At 45.1% G+C, this 24356-nt stretch overlaps 1 long non-coding RNA gene across 1 annotated transcript in view; it reads left to right on the forward strand.

Annotated features, from left to right (window-relative positions):
- LOC138452597 (uncharacterized) overlaps positions 1-10435 on the forward strand; it is a 58966-nt gene extending 48531 nt beyond the window's left edge. Inside the window, exons 2-3 of the long non-coding RNA XR_011260247.1 lie at positions 5043-5235; positions 10174-10435. This is a non-coding gene — a long non-coding RNA (uncharacterized lncRNA). The remainder of the gene's footprint in view (positions 1-5042; positions 5236-10173) is intronic.
- The last annotated feature ends 13921 nt before the right edge of the window (positions 10436-24356 follow it).

The raw sequence follows: 24356 nt of genomic DNA on the forward strand, positions 1-24356 counted from the left end.
CTCAAGTTTCAGAGTGGCAGGAAGGCTGTTCCAGAGGGAAGCCTCAGCTGAAGACAGAGATCTACCCCCAGCTCGTTTCTTTGAAAAACGACTGACCCTGAGGGAGTTAGAGGTGGATGAGTGAAGAGCTCTGGAGGGAAGGTATTTACAGAGGGACAGCTAAAGGTATTTTGGACCCAGACCCCAGAAAGCCTTGAGAATGCAAAGGTTCTTGAATTTAATCCTTGCAGCCAATGGGAGCCAGTGGAGAGATTTCGGGGCTGGAGAGATACGATCCCAGGGCGTGAGGCCAAGGACAAGTCGTGCAGTCCTGTTCTGGATAAGTTGCAAAGGGCGGAGAGTAGAGGCAGGTAGATTTAGAAAAAGGCTGTTGCAATAATCCAACCTAGAGCGAACCAGGGCTCGAGAAACAGTGAGCTTCTGGGGGAAGGAGAGGAAAGGCAGAATACCTCTGAGCAGGTGCAGTAGGGAGTTTATCTTTTCAGAAACATCAGAGATGTGGGCAGAGAAGGAAAGCGTGGCATCAAAGATGACCCTGAGGAGGACCAAGGGAGGCCGGCCAGAGAGTGACAGGAAAGGAGGGTGAAGGTGTGCCGATGAGGAGGATCTCCCTCTTGCTGGCGTTCAGACAGTGGTCGTTGGTGGCACACCAATCCTGAATGGCAGATAGGCAATCAGAGATGAGAGAAGGAGAAGAGTTGACAGAGGGAAGCCTGAAAATGAGTTCAGTGTCATCAGCATAGCACTGAACATTGGAGCAGAAAATACCAATGCAGTGGGCGAGAGGTGCAGGTATTGGTTGAAAAGTCAGGGTGAGAGGTTAGACCCCTGGCGAACACCGCAGGTAGAAAGGGAGATAGATGAAAGGAAGGACCCAATTTGGACCTGGGAGGGTTGATCAGAGAGGAAAGTGGTCAGCCAGGCCAGAACCTGATCATTGATACCCAGGTTGTCACAGAGACGGTTGAGCAGGATGGTATGATAGACCGTGTCGAAGGCAGAAGAGAGATCAAGTAGGATGAGGACAGAGGGGATGTTAGAGTCAAGGTTGAAGAGCAGATCTTCACGGATGTTCAGGAGAGCAGTTTCATTGCTTCTGGCAGCTCTAAAACCAGAATGATGATTGTGGAGACAACCAACAGAATCATATTGAAGGTTAAGCTGTGACAAGGCCAGCTTTTCCAGGAGTTTGCCCAGAAAATGAGTGAGGGAGATAGGGCGATAGTTAGTCGGGCAGGAAGGGTGAGCTGTGGGTTTCTTGAGAAGAGGGTGCACAAGAGAGTGCTTCAGAGGGGAGGGGAAGACTCCTGCGGAGAAGGAGAGGTTGCAGAAATCAGCCATGGCAGGAGCAAGGGTGTCCATGGGGTCCTTGATGGTTTTGGAAGAACAGGGAGGAACCTGTTCTAATGAGACTTTCATAGATCGGACTTGTCTAGAGACCTTGTCAGGGGAGAAAAGAGGAAAGGACAAGAAAAAGGGTGGTAGGTGTCTGCAGGAGGGCCAGAGTTCACAGAAGGATCAGGGAGAAGAGGGGGAGATGACGAGAGGGTTGACAGGATGTCCTGGGTTTTTGAGAGGCAAAGGCTGTGCAAAGGGCCTGGGGGGTGATAGTGGAGGGAGAGACTGCATCAGGGTTGGCCAGCTCCTTGCAGATTTTAAAGAGTTCGGCCGAGCTGTTAGATGCATCAGAGACACAGGCTTGGATGTGGGCTCTCTTCTTACTGTGGACAGAGAGTCGGTATTGCCTTTGGAGCAGGCGACAGGCAGGTTTGTCAGAGGATGAACAATAAGCCCTCCATTTCCTCTCAGCCACCCTCCACTTATGTTTAAGTGTAGCCAGGTCAGAGTCATACCAAGAATTGCACTTGACTTTGGGATTCAAACGGATCCTCTTGACAGGGGCAAGAGCATCAAGAGTATTGGAAATAGAAGAGTAGAGCATAGACATGGCTGTGTCAGGATGTTAGTCAGCCAGAGGTGGAGGGGGGGGGAGAAGGTGGCAGCAAAAGCCTCATCTGACATATGTTTCATGGGACGGATGTCCGAGAAGGTAGGTGGCAGTGTTGGGGTAGGCTTGGGCTGGGGGTAAGAGAGGGAGAGATTAGAGGAGAGGATGGAGTGATCGCTCCATGAGATAGGAGTGGTCAGAGGTATGGAGAGGGGGAGGTCAGAGGAGATCAAGACATCAAGTGTGTGCCCTGCAGAGTGAGTCAGGCCAGAGGGAAGGATAGAAAGGGAGAGGGAATCACAGAGGTCACGGAAGAGTACAGAGGATGAACAAGGAGAGTCTAGATGGATATTGAGGTCCCCAAGAAGGAGTTGTTGAGTGGTTGAGGCCAGGAGGGAGGAGGAGAGGGCAGCCCACTCAGAGAGAAATTAGGTGATCTGACCAGGAGGCCAGTAGATAGTAGCAACGATAAGAGAGTGGCTAGGAGAGAGAGAAAGGCCGCAGACAAGGCATTCAAAAGAGGAGTATGTCTGCGTGGGAATGATAGAGGCAAAATTTCAGGAAATTTCAGGACTACACCACCTCCGGACCGGGTAGATCTGGGTGCAGAGAGGATCTTGTAGCCATCAGGGAGGAGAGTGTCAAAGCTTGTGACAGAGCTGGCTGTGAACCATGTCTCAGTAAGACCGAGGACATAAAAGTCAAGGTCAAGTTCTTCCAGAAGGTGGCAGATGTCAGACGATTGTTTGACAGCAGAGCAAGAGTTGAGAGTGGCAAGATGAAGGAGGTTGCCAGCCTTAAAGGCCTTCCAGGGTGGGGTACAAATCAGAGGTATGCCCTGCGGAGGTGAAGAAGGAGCCCGAGGTGGGGTAGAAGACGAGGGAATAGAGGGCAAGGTAGCCAAAGGGGGGGAGGAGGGGACAGCAGGAGATGAAAATTGATGAGGCGAGGGAAGCGCCTATCAAAGAGGAGGAGATTGGCCTAAGGGACTTGGAGCATGATGGTGTCATTAAGGTAGACATTAATGATGACTTTAGAGGAGTCAAAGGGAGCCAAGAGAACTTCCCAGCGGGTGCCACCATTAATGGGAAAGGAGGAGACAGGACAGAGCACAGAGATCATATGAAGAGTCCATAGATCTGACGAAGGAACGACAAAGAGGTTGTCAGTGAGGGTCTGTCTGGAGGAAGCACTGGAATAGGTGTCAGTGATAGGGAGACCAGGGTTGGAGGCCAAGATATCCTTTTTAAACTTCTTCCTACCAGACTTAGTGAGATGGGAAGGATAGTCTATAGAGAAGCAGTTGGAGTAGATAGGAGAAACAGAAAGCACGATGGGTGTGGTAGCGAGAAAAAGGGGGAGAAGCAGAGGGGAGCAGGTAAGAGCGGAACAAGGCGATTGGTGAAGTCACTGGGCCAGAAAGTTACAGAGAAGCAACAATACAAGCAAAGTGCAAAGCACAGCAGGATTTGACCTTTAACTAAAATGCAAAAAACAGCATGATTTGACTCCTAACTAAGATGTGAAACACAGCAAGATTTGACTCTTAACCAAAATGCAAAACAAAGCAAGATTTGACTCTTACCTAAAATGCAAAACACAGCAAGATTTGACTCTTAACCAAAATGCAAAACACAGCAAGAGTTGACTCTTAACTAAGATGCAAAACACAGCAAGATTTCAAATTTACAATGGGGTTCAGATGCTAGCAAAGGGTATAACTACACAATTCAATTGAGAATGTAAACAAGGGAGAAACAAGCTGAAAGGACAGTGAAAGTCAAAAGAGGGTGGGAGTGAGTCCAGAAGGAGGTGACTAAACCATAGTTAAGGAGGTGTGAATGTCATGGTAGTCCAGAGTTCATTGAAGAGTGAGGTAGCAGCATCATGGAAGTTCAGGTGCTGGGGTGTAAGAAAGACCCCAAGTAGTGTTCTGGTAGCGGACAGGGAGCAGACAGGGGCCTTTGTTGTGGGCCTTATTTTAATGGGCCAGCTCCCACCTCCCAGTTGCTGCAATTGGCTGATCAAGCCAAGGGCAACCAATGGGAGGGGGAGCTGGCCCAGGCTGAGGAAGGAGGCTACAATTATCCAGGTGCGGCCATGTTAAAAAGGCCAAGGCACAATGTGAGTGTGATTCGAATGTAGCAGGAAAAATCAGCTGTTAAAAATAAACAAACCATGGAGGCACGGATGTAGAAATTCGAGATTCACTCAGATTGCAGAGGGTGAAATAAGTAGAAATGCCGCATTTACAAACACACAGCGCAGGCGTGCCCATTTATGATGCACAGTCCCAGGCTTACCCCCGAGCAGCTGATATAGGAGCAGGTAGTGTTTCAGCGCAAAGAAGGCTGCAGAATGCAGTGGCGCTGCGTCATCGTCGTCCGCGATGCAGGGAGAATCAGATTGAATGAAAAAAGGACCTCACTGTGGGCCTTGTTTGAATGGCCCGGCTCCCGCCTCCCGGTTACTGCAATTGGCTGATCAAGCCAAGGGCAACCAATGGGAGGGGGAGCTGTGGATGAATTATGGTTCATGATTTGGTCCAAGACTAAAATTATATCCACAACGGCGAACCTGACCCAGACCCTTTACCTTTTCATGCATAGAGCATTTATCACACCCAATACATTATTTGTATCTAAATTGGCAGATAATGATTTATGCTTGTCTTGACATTAGTTCTTTAGACTTATGTTTTTTGACTGTCCCTTGCGATATACGTTTTAGAACCAAATTTGGAATTTAAAATCTCTTTCCCCGTAAATGTAACTAATGTCCTACTTGGTAGCCTAGCTCTCAAAGAGGGAAAGATTAGGTCACCCTTTGTTATCCTTGACCTGTTTATACTTCTGGCAATATGCTTAATTACATCAAACTGGAAAGATTTCACTAAAATCTCCATAAAAGGTTGGTGGAATAATATATGTGATGTCCACAGACTGGTGAATTGTAATGCTAACTCACCATCTCTCTCCTCTAGACATGATAGATGATGGCATCTTTTTGTTGAATAGTTAAACAATACAAATGTTTAAGCTTACCTGTATTGCTAATTTCTTTTTTTTCTTTTTTATTATTTAATTTGTTGTAGCTGGCCGAGACCAACTTTAATGAAATTTCATTATGTTAACATAAATAATTAATGCAAACTTGATCAAGAAGAGGATTTAAAAACAAATTGATATACGAAAAACAAATAAAATAACCTGTCTTAACAAAATGAAAAAACAAGAAGATATGCCAAGAGCAAACAAAATGACCTTCTTTAGCTACAGAGTGCACAAGTAAGTACAACTAATTTTCTAGAAAATCCATAACTGCTTTACAATATATTACAATTATCGCCCATGTAATGATTCTTTTATAAATCTTCCAATTTAAGTTTCTGTAAAAATTGTACAACAGCTATATTTGCTGTCTGCCAATGACAATTAAAAATCATGTTCCATAATTCATCTGTAGTTGTAATATTATATCTTGAAAAAATATCATAAAAGAATGTTTTTCTTTCACTTCGTAAGGCTGGGCAAACTATTATTAGATGCTTGATAGATTCTTGGATATTTGGATTGGAACAATATCTGCATATGTTTTCATGTTCCTTTATAATGCGACGCTTGGCTAATACCTTTTTAGTAGGAAAAAGATCAAAATGAAATCGCATATATTGATTCCGAAAAAGATGAGATGGAAACTTGTTCAAATACGGTTCCAATTCACCCAGTTTTTTGGAGTCAAAAGCGTGCTCTCTAAATGACAGTAGTTGATCACATTTATTTCTAGTGCTTCTCCAATCATACCACAGTGACTTATTCTTGGCTCGTTCAGGATTAGTTATTAGCACTTCTTGAGAAATATCTGCTTCATCCATATATTGAATTATATTTTTATGCCAGATTTTAATTTTTAATTTATCAGATTGTAATATATATGATATGATACGATATTATATGATATGATATGGCATTTGTAACGCGCCTATACACAAGTGTTTCAAGGCGCGACGAGGCAGGGGGGAACTGGGGGAGACAGACAACGATCCTACTAGTGTGTCATTCAGATCGCGCAAGTGCAAGGGTAGAGGGGAAAGGGAAAAGTGCAAGGGGACAAGGAGAGGGGAAAGTGCAGTGCATGGTTAGTAGAATACAAGATAAATAATAGGGCCAGCTGGTGGCAAGTGCAAGGTAAGTGCCGGGAGGAGGGGCTGTAGGATACAGAGACAGACCAGTAGTACAGGTAGGCAGTGCAGGGAAGAGTGGGGGGGAGGTGATAGGAGGAGAGTGAGGACAGGATGTCCTGAGTTTTTGAAATGAAGTGAGAGGCCAGTGCCGTGCAGAGGGCCTGGGAGGGGACAGGAGAGGTAGAGACTGCAGCAGGGTTGGCCAGCTCCTTGCAGATTTTAAAGAGTACGGCCGAATTGTTAGATGCCGCAGAGATACGGGCTTGGATAAGGGCTCTCTTCTTGGTGAGAACGGAGAGCTGGTATTGCCTTTGGAGCAGACGGCAGGCCAGTTCGTCAGAGGATGAACATGAAGCACGCCATTTCCTCTCTGCCACCCTACACTTGCGTTTAAGGGTGACGAGATCCAAGTCAAACCAGGAGTTACATTTGGCTTTAGGCTTCAGGCGGATTCTCATGACAGGGGCAAGGATATCAAGAGTATCAGATATAGCAGAGTGGAGAGTGGAGAGGGCTGTGTCAGGGTGGGAGTCAGCCAAAGGGGGAGGGGGGGCGAGAAGGTGGTAGCGAAAGCCTCAACTGGCACGCACTTCATGGGTTGGATGACCGCGAAGGTGGGTGGCAGTGATGAGGGTGGCTTTGCCTGTGGGGTAGGGAAGGTGAGGTAGGAGGATAAGAGAAAGTGATCACTCCAGGAGAGAGGAGTGGAGAGAGGGACAGAGAGGGGAAGGTCAGAAGAGATCAGAGCATCAAGAGTGTGCCCTGCAGAATGGGTCGGCCCAGACGGGAGAATAGAGAGTGAGAGAGAGTCGCAGAGGTCACGAAAGAGTCCAGAGGGAGGACAGGAGGCATCAAGGTGGATGTTGAAGTCTCCAAGAAAGAGGAGTTGAGTGGTTGAGGACAGGAGTGAGGAGGAGAGGTCAGCCCACTCAGAGAGGAAGGAGGAAATTTGACCAGGTGGCCGATAGATAGTAGCCACGGTAGGAGAGAGAGAGAGTCGGCAGACAAGGCTTTCAAAGGAGGAGTAGGTCTGCGTAGGAGTGACAGTGGCAGGAATCCACTCAGGGAAGATAAGGGCCACACCCCCCCAGCACGGTTGGGCCTAGGCAAGGAGAGGATCTTGTAACCGTCAGGTAGGAGTGTGTCAAAGCTGGTGACAGAGCTGGCCGTGAACCATGTCTCAGTGAGACCGAGGATGTCAAGGTCTAGTTCCTCAAGAAGGCGACAGATATCAGAGGAATGTTTGACGGCAGAGCGAGAGTTGAGAGTGGCAATGTGGAGAAGGTTGCCATCCTTGAATGACTTCCGGGGAGGGGTACAGATCAGAGGTACGCCCTGTGGAGGTGAAGAAGAAGGAGCCCGAGAGAGGGCAGGGTGAGAGGGTGGAGGCAAGGTAGCCGAGGACAGAGAAGAGGGGACAGCAGGAGAGGAAAGGAAGTTGATGAGGCACGGGAAGCGTCTATCAAAGAGGTGGAGGTTGGCCTGGGGGCCTTGGACCAAGACGGTCCCATTAGCGTAGACATTAATGATGGCCATAGAGGAGCGGAAGGGGGCCAAGAGGACATCCCAACGGGTGCCACCATTAATGGGAGAAGAGGAGAAGGGAGAGAGCACAGAGACCATATGAAGGGTCCATAGGTCAGGGGAAGGCACGAAAAAGAGGATGTCAGTAAAAGTTTCCTTGGAGGAGGCACTAGTGTAGGTGTCAACGATAGGGAGGCCTGGGTTGGAGACCAGGATATCCTTTTTAAACTTTTTCCTACCAGATTTAGTGAGTAGAGCAGGATAGTCAATGGAGAAGCACTTAGAGAAGATAGGCGAGATAGAGAGCACCAGATAATGCAGATAATGTACTCAACAAGGTTTTTTTAGTCAGGTCTTCTTGTAAGTACTTCCTATATGTTGATAACAATTTTCATATATACTTATTAAACAATGAGGGCGATACCTAATTCATGCCTAATCATACATATCGATGTAGACATGGACAGGTTTAAAACACTTTTTCAATATTTACTTTCTATCCTAGTCCAAAAGGCTTCCGAGAGCCATGATCTCGTTTCGGCACCATATAAAATTATTGCTGTTACTTTTTGAGTATAAAACGTAATGGCAGGCTTCAATGTAAATTTTCAAAAACTTTTTGGAATGATTTGTGTCTGGGATATAGCTGTTTTTAACTTGCTATATAGATCATTTATGTATGGGAAATCAGCTACATGATTGCTTATCACGATACCCAGATATTTATATTCATTGATAACCTGCAAAGATTTGTGTTGTAATTTCCATATATTGCGATATGCTGCTCTGTTTTTGACATGTGTGTCTATAAGAACTTTACAAATTGTTTGATTAATTGTCAGCATGTTCAATTTAGCATACATGTCCAACTGCGTTAGAAGCATTTGTAGAACCCTGGGTGTTTTCGCTAATAAAACCAAGTCATCAGCGTAAAACACCCAGGGAGTGTCCACATTTCCCAATTTGGGAGGATCTGAAATTACTCTAAAAAAATCATGTCTCATATCAGCCGTAAAAAAGTTGAAAAGGGTGGACGCCATAAGGCATCCTTGCTTGAGCCCTCTATAAGTATGAATTGGTTTCGACAATTGGCCATCGAGAGTCAGTCTAATTTGGATGGTGGTATCTTGGTGAAATTGTGTAATCCAATGAATTAGATACATAGGGCACTGTGCAACACAGAGTTTTTCCATAAGTTGTTCCCTTGAAATTGAGTTGAATGCCGCCTCAAAGTCAATAAAAGCCACATAGAGTGGATGCTTTCGCTGTCGTTCCTGTTGTTTTATGACATGCAAGGTGTGTAAATGTACAGCTCTTCCCACCCCCATGGTGAGTCCAGTTTGATTCGGATCTGAATAATCTGTGGAATTTAACCATCTGGAGAAATCTCTTAACAGCAATTTGTCAAATAATATTGCTAATTCTATCTACAGTTTTTTGGTTCTTTTGCTTCAACCTATCACCTATCTGAGATAAATCTCCTTCCCCCTTTTTTTTCTCTCCTCCTGTTTTTCATCCTCCCTATCATCCCATTTCTCCTCTCAATCAATCTGAGTACTTTACGTATATGTTAATGAGTTCATTATGATTCTGTTCTTAGTTATTACGCTACATATATTTTCAAAGTTAATGCATTTTGAGCTATATTTGTCCATAGTTATTAAATAAGCTAAAAATCACAAAAAAAAAACTAAATATCACAAAAAAGAAGAAACAGATTACCCCTCTCTCCGCCTATATGTGTAGGGTTGTGTGGGAATTTCACGTATACATTACAAGACATCATACTTTCTTCAAAAGGCACTGGACTGTATCATAAAAATCACAGACCTTCCCAGGCCATGATAGAAACACCTGATGGACCACTCTCCACAGTTTACTTTATCACAAAATACTTTTTAATCAATCTTTACAAAATATCTTAATACATAAGAACAGAATAATTATTCCTGACAGGTACAGTTAAACATAGTTAAAAACACAGTTAGATCTGTGATGTTTTTTTTTATCACAAATACAGCACACCACATGTAATTGTAGCAGTTTAGATATAAGACTCAGATTGTTTTTTGGTCTTCTACAATAGTCGACATGTTTCGGCCTTTGGGTAGAGTTGGGCACTATCCCTAGTGCTTGTCGAACCCTTGGTCTTATGGCCTTCTTCAGGACTGGTATATTTCTTCCAAATGTGCTAATTGCTTTTTGTGTCCCCATATATTAGAATAGCGTCTATATTCACATATAGGCGTGAGCGCACCGTAGCTTTATTCTCGCTTGTGCTTCTTTCTTAATTTGCAGAAAGATGGTTCTTCAGTAACCACCACTTCCTGAACTTCGATAAATGTATGGGTCCTCCCGCACTCGAATTTCTTAGGGCATCTGTGTCTAGTACAGATCTTTATGCGTTTAAAACACACAAGTTGAGTCCCATCTCCTGTCTAAGGATGGTCTGTTAGTGCCCCACTGGGATGTGCACTGCATCGGTCCCAAATTCAGACTTGATATGCTCTCCTTTTAGACGCGGGCTGGAAGATGCTACTGCAGTGTTTTCCGGTGATGAAACAACCGGCTGTGAAAGACCGAATAGCGTTCTGAACAGGGAGTCTTTTTCATCCTATGTGTCCCGCGTTGCCGTGGCCGTATCAGGTCCAGAAGAACTCGACCTTAGTTATTAAATTACAGACATTTTTTAATGATCTGAAATGTTATGTCATATAATTGATAGCTCATATATTCTCACATTGTAATTATGTATTCTGGTACTAAATAAAATAAAACCTATAAACTAAAAAAAGTGTCTTAAGAGTCTATTGTTTTGCGAGTGGGCTCCCTAGCATATCTATTGTCTCGAGTCATTTAGTTAGATTGGCAGTCAATGTGATTAATTCCACAAATAAAAATACACTCTGTAAACGCAGCAACAAGCATCAGATCCTTTCTTCGAAGGGTCAATCAATTCTTTTCTCATTGCAAGTTAACCAGAACTTTTTCTGCACTTTGTCTACAAGAGGTATTGGGTTTACCTCTTCTTACCTGTGACCTTGCAGAGTTAAAACTCTATGCAACACACAAATACAGAGCTCAGCACTGGAGTGTTCACTTCCTAGAACCCACCCTTTACCCTGTTTTCACAAATGGTATTAAGTGACTACTGGAACTATTGAACTAAGTAACTAATGAATACCCTTATGTCCATGTCCATGTTTCTCTCTTACATGTTTCATGTGTGTGTATGTCTTGTGGGCGCCCCACTCATGCTTGTTGACTATGCATCTGTAAACATATATGCCACATGCACCTGACTATGCCAATGCTGTTCAATTAGTTTCATCTTGTTTGATCATGCACGTTTCTCTGAAGTGGGCGTTTTCTGACTATATGTTTTTTTATTATATTTTTTTAATTATGTTTCTTTGATTGTGTTTTTGTGACTCACTACACATATTTCTCCATGTGTGCTGCTCGTTTACCTTGATAATTCCAATTGTGCGGATGAATTAATGAACAATTTGGATCAGGCGAGAGCAAAAGGCCCTGACAAAGGACCTAGTGTCCGGAATGCATAGGACAATTCTCGCGATTGCTATTATTTTAAGGTCTCACTGAATAAAATCTTTATGGCCTACAATTCGAACAAAGAGTTGTTAATTTAAAGAAACGCTACTGATGTCACAAGCCTTAAGATAATTTGAATAGTTTGATGATTAAGAAAACAACCCATGTAGGTAATAGGGTGTGCAGCCCACACCGAAGGCTAAAGAGCCTTGGTCTTTTTTCTAGATAATACACACAGTGCCTCCCACGGTTTTACTATATATTGGGCTGCACCCCACAGAGAAATTGTAAGCAAAACCAATCATTTTACAGGAGATTCCTTTACTTGAAATAAGATAAAGCGGTGCCTAGTCACCCACTCGACATTGAGATCCCAGGGTAAACATCATTGCATACGCTGATGATTTGGTCCTGGTGGACTCCACGGAGATAGGTCTACAGAGATTGATGGATTGCATGGAAAATGATCTAGTTAAACATTCATCCTAGTAAATCATTTGAAATGACATTCTCCCATCGACACAAAGTGAAACACTACATTTGGAAATTAAGTAGGTTGCTGGTTAAGAAGGCCACTAACATCACGTACTTGGGCTACTCAATTTCCTCAAAGGCCCAAGTTAACAATCAAAAAGAGAACATGAAGGGGAAAGTGATGCAATGCATTTCATTGATGAAGGTTGTCAAGAGGAAAATGTGTGCCTATTCTCTGATCCCCGTAATTGAACTCTATAAGTTAAAAATAATGGCTATGATATTACATGGGTGCGAATTTATACCGTTATACCGTTTAAGAAGAGGACCATTCTTGATGCCCTGGAACGGAAAATCTGGAAGGCAGTGTTGGGCCTTCCTAAGGCAACTCCCATCAGTGTAATTTGGTTAGAACTGGGTATCACATCTTGGTGGGCACAGTACGCAAAACACAGTCTTTTTCTGATGTATGAATTAATGTTGGCCGAAAAACCAAATCTAGGCTATTGTTTGTATGATTGTTTAACTAAGAGGTCGCCTTCCATTCCGTTTCTGAATTCCACCAAAGATGCGTGTACTTTGAGGAACTTACCGAGGTCAAAGCCATTGACTCTGGCGTTATTAAGAAAAGGAGGATTGTGCGGTGGGACAAGAATATGGATTTGGCAGATTTAGAAAGATTAAAACCTTTTAAGGACAATCCAATTTACTATGCTCCTAGGGATTATTTGAGAGAATATCTAAATTCCCTTCCCAAAAACTCAGGGAATATTGTTTTAAATTCCGCCCTTAACGCCATTCCCACCTTGGAAGTTATAGGGCCCAAACTTGACATACCAAAGGAGCGACGCGGGTGCCGTGTTTGCGGGCAAACCCCATTGGAAACACTATCCCACTTAATCCTGGACTCTCCGAGTCTTTTGACTGAGAGGATTAGGCTGCTGGGTCCCTGGGTGCATTCACTTACATCAGTGGTCAGGGATGCTCTTTGAGAGAGGCTCATGGTGATGAATAATTATGGACTGATACTAGCTCTGGAAAGGTTTCTGTGGGTAATTCTCTCAGAGCTGGAAAAGGTTCTCCAGCAAGGGGACCAAGACTGGCGTGAAATCTGGGACCATATATGATTCAGGGAGTGTGACTCATCGGGACCAGTGTGGTTATATTAATGAGGACACGGAATGAGGGGAGGTCCGAACAGGGCCTAATTTAACTTAATTAAATTAATTTAAGGAAATACTATGTGTGTATTGGAAATGTATATCTTTTTTATTATGTTTTGGAAATTTCAGATTGATTATAATCGTCTTATTTTGTAATAATAGGGAAAGGGTTTCTTGTAAACTAGAAAACACTGATAAATAAATAATACATTTAAAAAAAGGATTGTTGCAGCAGAATAGATTCATGACACTCTGATATGAGGAAAACTGCCAACTCCCAGACTAAACGCTATCGTCAGCCTTGCCCTTCAAATGACACTTTTCATTTTGTCTCTGCATGGGATTACTTGAATTTCAGGTATCTTCACGGGTCATGTTACTGTTAAACAGTTGAATACATAAAATGAGGTAGGTACAATTCTTCTCTTTGTAGTGCTACCCATAAAGACAAATGTAGCCTCCACATCTGAGGACCCCTGGTTGTGCTTGCACCATTTGTGGTTGTTTATTAAGAGCATTAGCACTCTGGAAGGGGGTGCAGGCCAATCAGTATGCTCGGAGCAGCCTGGGTGCTGATAACCAGCTCCCCCTTCCCTGCCACGCTCCCCCATCCCACTCACCTCTTAGCACCCATGTACTTTCCTACGCAGGTTCTAAGAGTGTGTATTACCTTTACAGTGTTGCACCGGGGGGCGCAGTACTTTCCCGAAGTCCATTTTCAATGTTGATGACGTCACCATCATCAACATTGAAAACTGACTTAGCAACCACGACGCACCGGAGCGCACAGAAAGGTACGTTTCTTTTACTTTTTTTAAACACACCATTAGCACCCTCGTACGGAACTGAAAGGGTGCTAATGGAGAAATGCCTCTTGGTGGCTGGCCGACCCTGTCGTAACAGCACTGCTGCACTCATTAAGGTGCCCTCGCTTCGCTCGGGGCCTTAACTTGGGCAGCAGGCCGTTACTGACAGTATACTTGCAGTAAATCTAATGTCTAAATACATCATCTGTGAACTCGCTCACTTTAGGCTTCCACTTTGAGCAAAGACCCTACAGACGCCTATTACCAAAGACATCACGTTCAACTTTCTCCAATGTAGTAAATATCCAGAAAAGGACCAAAACCTTTTTATTAACTGAAAGGGGCTCATTTTGGTGGAGGCCAGATCTTGCCCGGAGAGGACCCCTCACATGTAGATGTACGGTTAGCAGTCATCTCAGCTCATTATTGATTGCTTGCATGTTGAGCTGGTAATTGTGCACATAAAACAGTGCATTCCTGGTTTAAAGCACATGTTTTCACCTCAACATGTAAACCCTCGTAGCGGCACACCACCTTGAGAATGTGTGGCGCACTGGCGGGAGGCTTTTACATGGATTTTCCTACAGAATAGCAGGTGCAAAAACATGTGGATTCAATAAGAATCCAAAGAGTGCCCTCTGCATTAAAATCGGATGCAGTTAGAGATTCCCATTGGATTTTTGACAGAGTGGATGGGCGTGGCGGAACCAATCATTCCAATCTTTTATCCCGCTCCTTGTCACAAATGCATCGGAAATGCATGGTGTGTTAGAACAATGTGTAAGGTAGTTTGTGCATGACATGTACACACCATGCAAAAGCCCTGCAGCCACCAAAACAGCCCCAAAGGGGTTTTGACAAGGATATAAAGGAGCTAGAAAATGTGTGTCATTGGTAAAATCATTGCAACATACATTCTCTTGCACCATGTGAATGTCTTCTCTAATGTAGCTGCAGGGCCTTATATTCCGTGCCGGAGGTTCAAGGGCAAAATCAAAAAATAACGTGGTCAGTGTCCTTCCTTGTCAGTTTCCGTTCTCCGCCTCTCATGATTCTGGCAATGTACCATTTATTCAAAGTCTTGCATTTGAGTTTTCATACAGGATTTGCAGTGCCGCACTTAAAAGCTCACCACAGTTCATTTATACCACTACCGTAAACATTAAATGCCTTTTCTGCATCGCGTCACATTAGTATTATTGGGTCTTCTATGCTCCTACACATCATGATGTCTAGCAGCTGCCTAGTGTTCCTCTATTCAAACCTACATTTAACATATCCCATGCATGATCTTTCAGAGTATAACCAGGAGGCTTGACTCCTCTGCCTGTGTTGTATAGTGACAATGTTAGAAGGTGGAATGGTAGGCTAGAAAGCCATGTCCACCTTGTCATATAGAACGTGTACATAGCATTGGAATGTTTTCCCTAGAAGGAAATTCAGTTGGCTGTTTAAGTGTTGATGAAGGATGTGCTAGGGGGTCTTAAGGATTGTGCTTAAAGGAATCAATACTTTATTCTATGGAAACCCAATGGTGTGGGACCCTTCATCACGGCCACCTTCTTCCCAATACGTTTGCCACCTAGCAGCAGAGGCAGCACTATTCCTGGTCCTATCCCATCCTTCTTGTCCTTTTTCTTTTCTAATAGTGTCATTCCCCTGAAATAAGGTGTCAAGCTTTCCCATTCCAGATTAATATCTTCCATACTGCTCTATTTTCCAAGAACTGTTTAATAACCTCTCTATTTTCTTTGTGGTGCCTTCCCTTTTCGCTGTTACATTTACTACGAGCAGGTACTGACCGTGCTAAAAAGTAACCCAAACCTTTGACATGGTTTTCCACCAATGAAAGAAAAAAACCTACAAAGGCTTAGCATTGTCACTGAGGAACCCAGTATACACAATGTTGTGTGTCTTTCCTGTAGGGGCCTCAGCTTGCCTGGCCCTTTCACTCTAGAGTCGTGTTGGACGTTGCTCTGGTGTGTCTTGCTGTAGTTTTGCATCGTGCCCGCTGCGTCGAGCTGCTGCCTGCTTTGCCTTTGGCGTGGGATCTCCTGCTGTCTGGCTGCATCAGCCTGTTGCCTCTGTTCTGGTTCTCCAAAGGTACACTGTCTCCTGGGTGGCATGATGATTTGAATTCCTGGTTTTTTGGCACTTGGGATGTGTACTCCTCGAGTGTCAAGAAGAGTAATTGCCTGGATTCTCTTGTCTTAATTTACCCGGATTTCTTGTACTAATCTTTGGCACATTTTCAGCTTTTATTGCGGTCCTTTATTTTTTGAGCAAATTGTTACCTTTTGTATTGGCTCTATGGTAAGCAAAAAATCTACAGTCGTTTGTTAAGCAAAATAAGTATTAGTTCTAGTTCATCCACTAGGGACGCCACATCAGCAACTTTACATTTTGAAAAATGACCATTAGTTCAATTGTTGTCCACCAGGGGCACCACTTTGGCAACTTTCAACCACACCTTTAGATTCCTCTAAAAGGTTACCGTGTTCGACCCCTTTTCATCCCTCAGATAGTATCCTTTAATTTATATAGCGAACAGAGACAGACACACTTTCAAAAATATATATCAGTAGAACTATTTGGCCTCATTATGACTGAGTGCGGAGTCATTTTTTTACCGGCAATGGGCAATTACCAGGGCATTCCGGCCCCACTGGGCCCGGGATTTTCCCATTGCCGGGTGCCGGTATTTATCACTCCCCATTCCCATTGAGCCCTATGGGAATGGGAATGGGGAGGCTCTATAGGGCTCAATGGGAATGGGGAGGCAGGTAGCGCTGGCACCGTTAATAATGGTGGCGGTGCTACCGTGTAGGTCTGCTCGAGGGTGCCGTTCCGCCCGGCAGGTCAGACCAGCCGGGCCGACAGGCACCCACGAGCAGACCTCATAGTTTGCTGGTACGGTAACAATGGTACCGTCAAGCTTTCCGGCAACCTTGTAATGAGACCCATTGTCTCTACCACTTGTTTGGCTGATTGAGCTCTCATGGGAGAGGTGGAGTTATGATCCAGACAGTGGTCTGATGCCACAGAAAAGTCACTAGTCATTGCTATATTTAAACATCTCCAACGTTAGCATTGCATGTTATACCTTTGGTACAGTGATACGCCGTGCAATTTCTTAGTTTCCGGTCTCATGTAAAGCTGAGAGTTGATGCTCTTGCAAATCAATGTGCTCACTCTTGCCTTGGATGAATAGCAGCACTGTCTTTCTATGCAAGCACTCCCTCTATTGGCCATAATGGATTTCCACTCCAATTGATTTTCTTTTGCAGAAGCACTATCATGATTTGATTTGTCAAACAATTAAGACATGTTTTTATCTGGCTCTTCATGCAGTTGGCATTTTATCTAGGAATGTTTATGATGTTTTGGCATTTCATTCAGAATGTATTTATAGCATGATGTTTAATGATCGTATGGTCAATTACGCAAGCAAATAATCAGCACTTTATTATTATTTAGTATTAGGTATTAATTGAGAGCAGACCTATCATTGGTAAGCAAATAAGTGCTTTAAAAGTCATAGGAGAGGAAGACCCCCTAGGGGGCGCTAAGCAATATGGCCGCTTAAGTGGAGGCTCCCGCCCATATCCGAACAAAGATCTGTTTCCCTGTAGCCCATCTGGTAAGGGAACCTGGAGAGTGACAACGCATCGCGGTGGACACATCTGTGGAGCGTCCGATTCTGTTTTGAGCACTGGAGAGCAGAGAATGCCGTGGCTGAGGTGGAGCGGTGCCTGAACAAAGGAAGCAGTTGAGCACCGGATAGAGCACCATTGCACTGAGCGTACATGGCTGGAGCAGGGTGGTGCAGTCACAAGAGGGCAGTGGTCGAAGTGTATGAAAAGAAGCAGTGGAACTATGTTCCCTTCTGGCCTGCACCGCCCCCCACAAACCCCACTGATGCACCCCCTCCCATGCACAATACAAACCCCAAAACACATGCGCCTGATGTTTAAGGGAACACCACCCACTCCCCCCAAATCCCCTGTAACAGCTCGAAACAGGCTTAAAGGGGAGAAGGAGCAGGGCCTAGCCAGGAGTGGAAAGTGGGACAGGAGGGCCCGTACTACCATTGACCCAAAAAGCCAAATGAAACATCCAGGGGATTCCGTGAGGATGGAGGACCTAGGGTGAATGCCCTGGATGGCTGTAGAACAGTTGCACTGTTGTTGTGAGACTGGGCTGCCTACTGGGCACCGAGCCGTGGGAAGGTAAACTTTAGTTGGCAACCAGATCCTGGAGAGTCCAAGGATTGGGCACAGAGATCCAGGGGATGACAGTGGGTGCGGCTTGGATTGGAGCCGCCAGAGACTTCCCAGTGATGTTGGATGATAATGAGTCATGGCTCATGCCGGGACAATGCTGACATTTTGGAGAGAAGAGTGCAGTGGGGGATAACCTCCAGGCCCCCGGCTGGATGCTGAAATTACGAAAAATAACACTGGATGGGAGGCTGACTCCACCAGTAGATAGCGCAACGTTGGTTGGTGCTGTTGCGTTTGTGGCGGAAACACAACAGCATCCATCCACCAACAAGGCGGTCCGGCGATCAGGTCGACAGTGTGACTACAGCCGATATATGGTACTTGGCAATACATAGCACCACCTATGGGAACTTTCATTCTTACTTACTTACTCACGCCCAAGACTACTTGAACTATTTGGGGAACACTCAAACCACAGTTTCCAATGGTTCGAAGGTTAGAAGCAGAGGCGGTGCAGCGGCAGGGTCGCCAGCGAAATCTCACGTTCTGATACACAATGTTGCAACGCGACTCATTAGCAGGACTTTTATCTGACAACCAGTCAGTGAGAAAAGTTTTTGGAACGTACGTTAATCACACAGGACTCAGTTCAATATACCTCCGAAACACACCACGTCACTGGTCCATTCCTTGTCATCTCCATTACAACGACACAACAAATACAAATGTGTGGTTCACGAGAGGATCAAGGGGAGTGGGGATACTCAGAAAAAATCTTTAGCCTTCTATGTCACCAAACATTTCAGGATAGAGGGGCTAGGGTAGTGGGGATCGAGGGCCACCTAGGAAAATACGCATCTCATCCCATAATTGTCATGAAGCTCAGGTCCAAGGTGCAGAAGCAGCATGGAACCAACCATCCCTGCTATGGTCTCGGTGCCTGCAAGTCACAGCTTACACAGACTTCCTTGGCCAGAGCAAGGAAGGAGGTTTATGGTCTCGATGGTTGGATAGGTAGGGAGGGTTTTAGGAAAACCGGATTGAGGGTTAGGTGGAGGTCGTGGATAGGACTGGCGGAAATTAGGAAAGGGTTGATGGTTGTGCACTATTGTTCAGCTGATGCTAGGCATAGTTTTAGCTGTTTACCACATATGCATATAAAGGTACAGCCCCTCACATGCTAATGCAAGAACACTTGTAACTAATATAGTTTTACATAAGACCAGTCTAAACCACAAGTGTGATTACATTAACCAACATGCAGACTTAGCTTTAGCGTCCTGTCCTGAGGTCTCCTGCAAGGGCCGTCAAGTCCTGTGCCACGTCCGTAGGGTATGGGAAGCTGGTTCAGGCTAAAAGAATGGATACAGCATTAGCGTATGCTTTTAGAGTTTGTGGTCATTCATTCCTCATGCCACACTCAACACACACTCAAACACATAGTTTTCAAGTCCGAGTCGTGTGCGCTGCAGCACATGGGTTGCTGCGCCAAGTTCAATGATTCGCCAAAAGCGGTCTTTTCCCCTCAGACCCTTGCGAACATGTAGTTTAAACACGTGCATTGCTGTGAGTATTTTCGTCTCATGTGCCTGCTTGGCTTTGGGTTCCATGAGATGGAAACACGCAAATGTTTTGCAAAACACGTCACAATGATTCAATGTACGTTTTCCAACAAGCAGATAAGGTTAATAACAAGCGCAGTATTGTGGGGCCGAAACCGCACCCACTTAGCTTTGCTTGGAGGCGCAGGGGCTCTGGGTGGGCAAAATATGACCCCCTGCGCTTTCCCCACGTGCCCCACTGGTTCCCAGGACACTGCAGAACTTATCTTTAGAATGCTAGGGGCCGGACTGCTGCTCCGGTGGGCTGGGCCCCTCACAAGTGATTTTCCCAGAGCTGCTCTGCGCACGTCTTCTCTCCTCGGAATCTCAAGCACAAGCCCCGTGCCTCTGGGCTTGCGCTTGCGCGTTGGCGTGCCATGCCCGACCCGGCTCCTCATTGGTCCAAATATGCCCAAAGCATGCTGGGCAACGTTGTTTTGATGTGCTTTCTTCCTGCATAGAGGGCAAAGCAGTCTCCTATAAGGCTGTACGCCCTTGAATAATGCTTTCAAGGTTTGTGCAGGTTTAAAAGCAGTTGCATATATAACAGCTCCTGCAGTGCCTTTTTGTTTTACTTGTCCTTGTCCATGTCTGCCCCTGACAGCACTCCCCCCCCACAGAAGGCCCGTAGCCTAGGCTTCTCAGGATAATTCCTATGAAAAGTGTGCAACAATCTTGGGGCATGCACATGATGAGAAGACTCTCAGGAGCGATCCTCAGGTCCATTCTCTACCCAATCAACTAGGTAATGTACCTGACCATCATTGTGCCTTTTGGAGTTTAAAATAGCATGAACTTCGTACTCTGGCTCTCTGTGCACTAACACAGGGGGTGGCCTTTTAGTAGTTGTTCTATGAGAGGCTGGCTGTAGTAAAGATGTATGAAAGGCAGGTTGAATTTTCATTTAGGGGGGTAAAGCCAATCGAACCGCATCAGGGTTAATGATATTTTCAACAATGAACTGACCTAAGTAACAGGGCTGTAACTCCCTGGGTCCATCTAACTGTACATTTCAGGTAGACAACCATACCCGATCGCCTTTATGGTATAACGGACTGGCTCGATGATGTTTGTCGACATAGTTTTTGTATGAATTCTTAGCCCTTACGAAATTACCTTGCACTTCCGTCCAAACCTGCTCTATACCGATCCGTTGCCCTGCCAACGTAGGCAGTTCCGTCTCTGAGGATGAGACGGTTACGGGAAGAACCTGTGGATGTCGACCATATAGGCAGATGTCGACCATACAGGCAATAGAAAGGGGATTGTTTTGTGGATGCATAAATAGCATTATGGCTAGCCAAGTATGTTGGACCCAAGTTGATTCCCTGCTAGTGGCAAAACAACATAGGTATTGTTTGAGTGTCTGGTTTACTCGTTCAGTCTGGCCATCTGTTTTAGGATGGTAGCCTGATGATAGGTGAAGGTAGTAGAAAGACCATGGCAAACTTGCACTCCTTTTATTGCTTGACCTGTCAGCAGCGTTTGATTTGGTTAATCATCAAACACTCTGCCAACACCTGAAATCTGCAGCCCACTTTTCAGATGCAGCCACGGCATGGATCAGTTCCTTCCTGGCGAACAGAACCATGAGGGTCTTCTCTCCCACAGATTCCGCCGAGCCGGCCCCAGTACCTTGTGGTGTCCCGCAAGGCTCATGCGTGTCCCCGATACTTTATAATATATTCACGAAACCCCTCTTCGATATCCTAGACTATCTGGGTGTCACGTATACCAATTACGCGGACGACACCCAGATACTCTTTCCTATCACGGGTGACTACGAAATAGACAGTACGACCCTCAATGAAATCTACTCAGTTATACAAGCATGGATGGCACACCATGGCTTGTGTCTCAATGACGATAAAACCGAGCTGATTATCTTGGGCACTCATGCCAAACTTAAAAATCTCAATCCCTCATTCAAAGCATTTACCATTGATGGCAATCTCATCTCAGTCTCTAATAACACTAAAACCCTTGGTATTTACATTGATGCTACCTTATCCCTCTCTAAACAAACCAACGCAGTAGTGTCATCAGCTGCTTACACTTGCAAGCTTATCACTGCATGCAGACCATTCATCTCCGCACCCAACTGTATCACTCTAGCGAGAGCTCTAGTCCTTTCCAAAATAGACTACTGTAACGCCCTTTACTTGGGCACCAGCCATAAAAATATTAATAAACTACAAGTAGTCCAAAACAATGCTATCAGAGCTGCCTTGAACATCCCCAAAAAAGCACACATATCTGAGACCAGACGTAACCTACGCTGGCTCCCTGTCAAGCACAGAATATCCCTGAAAACGCTTGCCCTCACTCACAAAGTCAGGGCTAACCTTGCTCCAGCATACCTCACTAACCACTTCACACCACACTCCGCCTTGAGACCTCTTAGAGCAGCCCAAACTAACACCTTGACCATACCGAGATTTAAACTCCTCAACTCGGGTGGAGCTAGCTTCCCGGTACAAGCATCCAAACTATGGAACACCATCCCCCCACATCTACGCGCAGAACTGTCATTCAACCGGTTCAAATATAGCACGAAATGTTGGCTCCATAACACGGACTCATGACAGTTTAACTTCCGCGCATGCACTTGTTTATTATGCCAGCTCCTACCTGTAACTACTTTGGAACCTGGCTGACTGTATTGTTTTGATTGCATACCCATGTAACTGTATCCTTCCTGTAACTGTAACGTAACTCTGTTTAACCCTGTAACTAGCTCTACCTTACGCGCCCATATGCCCCAGGGCCTGGCTGCGCTTTATAAATAAACTAAATACAAATACAAATACAAATACAGGTGTACCGCCATGCCTATGATCTTGCAAAATTTGCGCCAGAACCCGGAAGTAAACTGTGGACCTCTGTCAGTGATAATACGATATGGGAGTCCGCGAAGGCGGTTCACATTCTGTAGAAATAGTTCCGCGATTTTACTGGCTGTCGGAACTCCCTCAGAGGGAACAAAATGGGCCATTTTTGAAAAGGTATCCACGATTACCAATATGGAAGTATAGCCTTGCACACCCAGGAGGTCTACAATAAGATCCATGGTGATGGTATGCCATGGTATAGTAGAGGTTGGCAATGGTCGAAGAAGACCCGCAGGCTTTTGGTGATCAGTCTTGTTTCAGGCACAGATTTCTAATGCCAGTACATATTGCTGGATATCGCGTCTCCATTTTGGCCAACAAAAGTGCCTAGCCACTATTTCTTGCGTCTCTGACTTCCCTGGGTGATCCACTAAGGATGAGTCATGGCACCATGGCATGGCCTTTTCCCGGAGTTGTTTTGTAGGCAAATACAATGCCTGTGAGTAATAGGGGAGCCCAGCGATGATTGCATGCTGCGGGTCTTGTTTGCACCATTGATGCATATCTTGCATGGAGAATTCTTTTTGAATGACTTCAAAGAAATCAGTAGTCACTTCTACTATACGTGCCAGGGGGATTATTGACTGGAGTCCAGTCTCTGACTCCTTTATTGCTGGTTCGGGATAGCGCAACAAAATATCAGCCTTCCGATTATTTGTTCCAGGTCTATATGTAATAATGAAATCAAATTCAGCAAAATACAGAGCCCAACGTAATGGTCATGGACTCATTGTCTTAGCAGTCTTGATAAACTGAATGTTATGATGGTCTGTTATTACTGTCGATGTGTGATGTGCCTCCATCAAGTAATGCCGCCATTCACTGAAAGCGGCCTTTATTGCCAACAAATCTCGGTCTGCTATTATGTGGTTCGTCTCAGCTGGGAGTAATTTCCTTGAGTAATCGGCCACCGGGTGCAATAGCCCTGTCTGGGGATCTCTCTGGGATAATATGGAACCTAGTGCATAACTAGAAGCATCTGTTTCTACCACAAATGGTTGAGACAAGTATGGGTGTTTCAATACCGGTGCATCGATGAAGGCTTTCTTGAGCTGTTGAAATCCCTGTACTGCTAGGATGTCCCAAATGAATGGGCATCCCTTACGAAGAAGCCTTGTGATTGGTGTAGTCAATTCGGAAAACTTTTTAACGAAGAGTCTATAGAAGTTAGCAAAGCACAAAAAGGACTGTACATCCTTTACATTAGTCGGGGGTGCCCAATCTAGAATAGCCTGCACCTTTTTGCAATGCATTTGTACGCCAATCGGTGTTAGAAAATATCCAAGGAACTCCACGGTGGTGTGTAGGAATTCGTATTTTTCGAACTTGGCATAAAGATGGTGCTCCCTTAATTTTTGCAAGACAATGCGTACATGTTGGACATGTTCCTGGAGGTTATGAGAGTAAATGAGGATGTCATCGAAGTAAACAACAGCACACACATCAAGGTACTCTTCAAGGACCTTGTCCAGGAAGTTTTGGAAGGTAGGGGGTGCGTTACCGAGACCAAATGGCATAACCTGATATTCATACAATCCGAATTTAGTTCGGAAGGCGGTTTTCCATTCGTCACCTTCACGCATCCGCACTAAATGGTATGCGCCTCGAAGATCCAACTTAGTACCGATAACCGTGTCCCTGACCTGATCGAGAAGAACCGGGATGAGGGGAAGCGGATACCGGTTTTTACTAGTAATCCGATTCACCCCGCAGTAGTCTAAGCAAGTCTGGAGCTCCCCGGACTTCTTCGGTACGAATAACAGAGGGCGAAGATACCGGCGAGTTGGAGTGTCGGATAAACCCACTCCGCAAATTAGTTGTAATATACTCCCGGAGGTGTTCATTCTCAGCCTCGGTTAAGGCGTATATGCGACTGCATGGTAGGACTGCCCCTGGCTCCAGATCTATTCAGCAGTCAAAGGGCCGATGTGGAGGTAAAGATTCTGCAGCCTTTTTGTTAAAGACATCCACGAAGTCTGCATTCTCTT

The sequence above is a fragment of the Ambystoma mexicanum genome, chromosome 4p (genome assembly GCF_040938575.1).
Source record: "Ambystoma mexicanum isolate Mex_15411 chromosome 4p, UKY_AmexF1_1, whole genome shotgun sequence".
Classification (NCBI taxonomy): Eukaryota; Metazoa; Chordata; class Amphibia; order Caudata; family Ambystomatidae; genus Ambystoma; species Ambystoma mexicanum.